Raw genomic sequence first — 6,781 nt, forward strand, 5'->3', positions numbered from 1 at the left:
TTTGTTGATGAGCACTTAGGTTGTTTCCCACTCCTTGTTATTGTGAACAAAGCTGCAATAAACATGAGTGTGCATATATCTGCTTGGATGTCAGTTAATTCGAATTTTTTATTAAAAAGTGGTATGATAGCTCAACAACAAAGATAATAAGGTAGTTGGAAGATGATTTCAAAAGCTAACAAACTTTACAGAAATAAAAGACTTTTTTCTTTAGTTCGGTTTCCTCAGTTAATTAATATGTGAAAGAGAATTTAACATTTTTTAATATGTGAAAGAAATTTTTTTAAACACCATTTTCTTTGCAGGTACAATCAGTAAGAAGGTAATAGATAGAATGTGGAAAATATCTGTTTGCAACAAATAAATATATGTTCTTTTTAACTTTTATAATCACTTTACCCCTCTAGCAGTAAACATGGAAACTGCTTCCAAAGACCCTACTTTAAACAAAGAATAACATAGTAACATATTGTCTGTGACTAACAAGTCTTCTGCTAATATAAAAATGCTATTTTTTAAAAAATGTTAAACAAAAACCAACTCAGAGTGATCAAAGATCTAGGAGTAAAACCAAAGATGACAAACTTCATCAGATAAAAACTTGGAAGAACTCTAGAAGCCCCAATCCACAACATGAACAGTCTTCCAAGCATACTGAAAAACCTGCAACCAGCAGAGGATAAAACAGATAAATGGGATCTTCTAAGAATCAAATCCCTATGCACATAAAAAAAAATTTCTCCAACAAGGTTAAAAGGAAAGCCACAGACTGGGAAAGAATATTTGGTAATGACATGTCAGATAAGGGACTGATATATAGAATTTATAGAATACTCCAGTACCACAACAAGATAAAGGTAGACAACCCAATAACAAAATGGGCACAGGATATGAACAGACACTTTACCAAAGAAGACATTCAGATGGCAGAAATGTTCAAAATCCCTAGCTCTAAGAGAGATTCAAATCAAAACAACTATGATATGTCATCTCACACGAGTAAGAATAGAAAAATTCATATTTGCTATGCATTAGAAAGCTGGACAATGACTAGGGATGATAGAAGAAGTGATGTCTGAGTTTTGGTGCTGGAGAAGAGTGTTGAATATACCATGGACTGCTAGGAGAACAAACAGTTTCGTCCTAGAGACAGTGAAACCAGGCTAGTCCTTGGAGGCAAGGGTTTTGAAACTTCGTCTGACATATATTGGGCATGTTGTAAGCAGGGACCATTCCTTGGAGAGGGACATCATGTTTTGGAGGGAGGAGGAACAGTGCAAGAGAGGAAGATCCTGGATGAGAGACTCAATGACTGGGGTGATAGGGGCTGGTGTTTCAGAGATGATGAAGTTAGCACAGGATAGAGCAGGGTTCAGAGCAGTTGCATAGTGCAGGGTCGCTGTAAGTTGTACTTAACTCAGTAGCACCTAACAACACCACCACTTAATCAGCTTTTTTTTCCTTTCTGAATCAGTAAGTCTTGATTGTTCAACTGTACTTTTCCCAGAAGGATCAGCTATTTGCCACTCAGACATTTGTATTACACAGTAATTTAGTATATGGACCAAATTTTGACCAAGTGACATATGGCCAGGAGGGACCAGTTCTTAGAGAGGATAACACACTCAGAAAGGTCGAGGACTGATACAGTACTAGGGCAATGGGGGTTAGTGTGTCGGAGTCAGTGAGACTGGCTCAGAACAGAACAGGCTTCAGAGCTGTTGTACATAGAGTCACTGTGAGTAGCAGAGGACTGACTTTACAGCACATAACAACAACAACAACGACATATTAAATAGATTGATATTTTAAAACAAGCTGATTTTAAAAAAATCAGAGAATGTAGTTTATAAAAACCTCACTGCATTTATAATGAGAAAAGTTCTACAAATTCCAAGTCCAGTTGTAGAAGTAAAAAAAATGAAAATGTACAAAATGAAAAGATTCAAAGTTAGAGAAAATAAAATGCATAGTTTTTCAGATTAACTTATTAGAATATTCATGTTTGCTAATATATTTCTTTATATATAGTGAAATTAACTACACACACATTTTTCATTTTCAAGTTTTTTTAATTGATTAATTTTAATGAATGTTTATAGAGACTTTGGATTTCCATTCATTCATTGAAGCACTTTTCTCCCTACCCAACCTCCCCTGCCAGTTCTCTCTTCTCTTTGAAAAGTAAAAGAAAAATTATTTCATTGTTATACAATCCCCCTCCCAAGTCCACTCCACTCTGCAGCCTTCGTTTTGAAAAGTAGAAGAAAAATTCTTTCCTTGTTATACAATCCCTCACCCCAAGTCCACTCCACTTACGCAGCCTTCATTCTGGATTCCATCATGACAATAATACCTAATCATATATCCCTTTTAAACAGTTTGCTCCCTCATCTGTTCCAATGCAGTATACATAATTTATCCTATCTTTCTCAGTCTCACTCCAACCCCGATGTCAGTCCCATTTTACAACACTGGCACTATGCAGTATTTGTCCTTTTGTGACTTAGGTATAATGTCAGTCCTGGCCATATGTCACTCAGTATAATGTCCTCCAGCGTCACCCATTTTGTATATTTCATGAGTTCCTTGTTTTTCAGTGTAGTATAGTATTCCATTGTGGCTATAACACAGCTTCTCTATCCATTCATTTTTTGATGGGCACTTAGGTTGTTTCCAACTCTTTGCTATTGTGAACAAAGCCACATAAACATGAGTGTGCATACATGCATTTTTTTTCAATTTATTATTTCTTATTATGGTGAAGTACATATTGGGAGCTGTGGTATCATAGCCCTAAGGACTTGCACTGAGGAGATTACCACTCTGGTAATTCAAACACACCAGCAGCTCCAGGGGAGAAGAATGGACAGTCTCCTCAGGGGTGATCTATAGCCCCTGAAAACCTGCCATGAGTTGGTTCCAACTTGAGGGAAATATTTTTGTGGGGGTGATTTTTTGTTGTTGTTGGGTTTTTGAGGTGGGGTTTTTTTGTTGGTTTTTAATTTTTTCCCATTGTTGAACATTTTCTTCCCCTCTTCCCCCAACCCACCCTGCAATGCACCCCTTATACAAGAATTTTTAGATGAAACCTTTTTATCCAGTATACAATCACATGTGCTATAATATCTGAATATAAGTTTTCATTTCTCTTGAGCATATCCATACCTAAGAGAACTATAAATTGTTTTGTAAAAGATCTGCACCATTTTACATTTCCACTGGTAATATACAAGGACTCCAGTGTCTTCTTATTTTTGTCAGCACTTGCTACTTTCTGTCATTTTGTTACCATCATCCTAGTGGGTGTGATTTATTATCTCACTGTGGTTTTGATTTGCAATTCCCTGATTGCTGATGATTGATGAGTGACTGTGTGGATAATAGCGAACTGTGGCTAACATTGAGAAATGGGAATTCCAGAACACTTAATTGTGCTCACGTGAAACCTATATCTAGACCAAGAAGCTGTTGTCTGAACAGAGCAAGGGAACACTGCATCACTTAAAATCAGGAAAGGTGTGCATCAGGGTTGTATCCTTTTCACACACCAATCTGCATATTCAGTCTGTTTGTAGAGGAAATAATTCAGGAAGATGGATTCTATGAAGAAGAATGTGACATCAGGATTGGAGGAAAACTCATGAACAGCCGGCATTAAACAGAGGACACACCCTTGCTTGCTGAAAGTGAGGAGGACTTCAAACGCTTTCTGTGGAAAATCAAAGACTACAGTCTTCAGTACGGATTGAATTTCAACATCAAGAAGACAAAAATCCTCACCACTGAACCAGTAAGCAACAACATCATGATAGATGGAGAATAGATTGCAGTTGTCAGCAATTTCATCTTAATTGGATCCACAATCAACATCCTTGATACCATCAGTCATATTAAGAGACATATTACATTGGGAAAATCCACTGTCAGGGACTTCACCAAATTACTGATAATTAATGATGTCAGTTTGAAGATTAAGGCATGGACAGTTCAGACCATGGTCTTTTCAGTTACTTGCTATGGATCTGAGAACCGGACAATGAATAATGATGACAGAAAGAATTGATATCTTTGAGTTGTGCTGGAGAAGAGTACTGAATAGCTCATAGACTGCCAAAAGACAAACAGATATATCTTGGAGAAAGTACAGCTACAGTGTTCTTAGAGGCAAGAATGGTGAAGCTTCATCTCACATACTTTGGGTACATTGCTAGGAGAGTCTATTCTTTGGAAGAGACATCATGTTTGGAAAGTTGGAGAGTCAGTGAAAGAGAGGAAGATCCTCAATAAGATTAGTTGATGCAGGGACTGTAGTAGTGGGCTTAATTGTGTAAGAGAAGATGAGGAAGGCATAGGAGAGGAGAGGGCTCAGATCTGATCTACTGTTCACAGGGTTGCTATGAGTTGTGCTTGACTGCACTTCACAGCACCATCTTGTCTTGTGTTTTATTGGCCATTTTTATGTCTATGACAAATCTAATGAGGACGGTGCAGGATGGAGCGAAGTTCAGATCCATCGTTTATAGGATCCATATGGGTTGTGGTCGACTTGATGGGACGTAACAACAACATATATCCATTTTGGAAGAATGTCTGTTTGCCATTTTTAAAAATTAGATTCTTTTAAATATTGATTTCCAACAATTTTTTAGATAATTTAGCTACAAGGTTTTTATCAAATACATGAGTTGCAAATATTTTCTCCCATTTTGTGAATTGTCTCCATACCTTCTTGATAAATAACCTTTGTAACATAAGAGCTTCACATTTTTATGATATCCAATTTGTAATTTGTTGTTTATAGAGCTACTGTAAGTCATGGTTGACTTGATAGCACCCCAAAACAATTTGTAACTGTTTTCTTTTGTTGCTTGTGCTTTTGGTGTTTTAACTAAGAAACCACTGCCAAATTAAAGGTTACAAAGATTTATTCCTTTGCTTTCTTCTAAGAGTTTTATCAATTTAGGTCTGACATTTTGGTCTTTGATTTATTTTGAGTTAATATTTGCAAAGGTTATAAGGGACAAGTCCAGATTCATTCTTCTGTATGTGGATATCCAGTTATCCTGGATCCATTTGTTTAAAAGTTTGTTCTGACATTCATTTATCTTGGCACCAAGTCAATGAACTATATATTTGAGGGTTTATTTATGTATTGTGAAGTCTATTCCATTGGCTATATATTTATCCTTATGTCAATAGGACCCTAGATGAGTTGGATTGACTCAGTGACTGGGGTAATGGGGTAGGTATAGCAGAGACAATGAAGCTGGCTCAGGACAGAGCAGGGTTCAAAGCTGTTGTACATAGAGTCACTATGAGTTGCAAATGACTTGATGGCACATAACAACATGACAATGTAGTAAGTTTTGAAATTAGGAAATGTAAATCCTCCACCTTTGTTCTGCTTTTCTCAAGATTTTTGTTGTCATAGTTGTTAATCTGGGTTTCTCCTGCCATCCTTTCTTCAAGGAACAAGATCTCACCTCACTCACAACACCTATTCCAAGGTGCTCCTATGGTAGCCTATAAACCCGAATCATCACCTCCTTCAACTCTCATCTCCTCATTCTTCTGCTTTAACTACACGGACCTTCTTTGATATATCAAACATTCCAAATTCTTTGCTATCTGAAGACCTTTGTGATCATATTCTTTTTGCCAAAACTCCCCCTGTCTCCCTTGCCCTTACTTCCAAGGCTGACCATTTTTGTCATTTTGGTCTCTGCTCAAATGTTATTTTTTTGGAGAGGCTCCTACTCTAAATCCTCAAAGTGGTCAACTACTATGCCTTCCCTACTGTGTTGTTGTGTACTGTTGGGTTGGAATTGACCCATAACTAACCCTCTAGCAGGTTTTTAGAAGCTGCAGGAGAAGACAACCCTGGATGAGATGGATTGATAGAGTAACTGGGGTAATGGGGATAGGCGTGTCAGAGGCAGTGAGACCAGCTCAGGACAGAGCAGGCTTCAGAGCTGCTATACAGGGTCACTATGGGTCACAGACGTCTCAACAGCAATTCACATGGACAATGAATAGGATTATAGACACAAAGAAGAACATGCAGCTAGGTGGCCGAGTGCTGCTCGTCCTCATGTTCATGACCCTCCTCCCTCTTGGACGCCAGCTGCTTCTCCATCCTGCAGAAAATTGTGGGCACAGCCCTGATGGTCTTGGTGGCCGTCGGTTTCAAGACTAAGCTGGCGGCGCTGATGCTGGTAGTCTGGCTCTTCGCCATCAACGTGTACTTCAACGCCTGCTGGGCCATTCCATGTACAAGCCCATGAGCGACTTCCTCAAGTATGACTTCTTCCAGACCATGTCCATCATTGGGTGCTTGCTTTTGGTGGTGGTTCTGGGCCCAGGAGGCATATCCATGGATGAGAAGAAGCAGTGGTGACAGCCCCATCCCAGCCGGGCTTGAGCCCCTTGGTGAGTGCCCAGGGCCATAGGGATGGATTCAAAACCACCAACATTTATGTATGCTCTCCTTTCCCCCTACAGTGAAGGCACAGATGTTTTTAGAACTTGATTTGCAGACACCCAAAACTGACCTGCCTGGAGCCACTGCCTGTCCTGTCCTCAGAACTGGCCAGGGCTCTGGTTACACCTCTCCAAATCCTTTCTCTCTTTGAGGTCTGGGGGAAGGCCCTCCAACTGTCCTGTGAGCAGATACATCTGTGTTGTTGTTGTTGTTATGTGCCGTCGAGTCGCTTGCGACTCATAGCGACCCTATGTACAACAGCCCTAAACTCCGCTCTGTCCTGTGCCAATCGCACTG

The 6,781-nt window shown here is 39.2% G+C and overlaps 1 pseudogene; it reads left to right on the plus strand.

The window, feature by feature from the left end:
- Window positions 1–6,031: 6,031 nt before the first annotated feature.
- Window positions 6,032–6,400, plus strand: LOC102869759 (annotated as a pseudogene).
- Window positions 6,401–6,781: the final 381 nt, after the last annotated feature.

The sequence above is a fragment of the Elephantulus edwardii genome, unplaced genomic scaffold, assembly GCF_000299155.1.
Source record: "Elephantulus edwardii isolate Elephantulus edwardi_28Jun2011 unplaced genomic scaffold, EleEdw1.0 scaffold00095, whole genome shotgun sequence".
Taxonomy (NCBI): domain Eukaryota; kingdom Metazoa; phylum Chordata; class Mammalia; order Macroscelidea; family Macroscelididae; genus Elephantulus; species Elephantulus edwardii.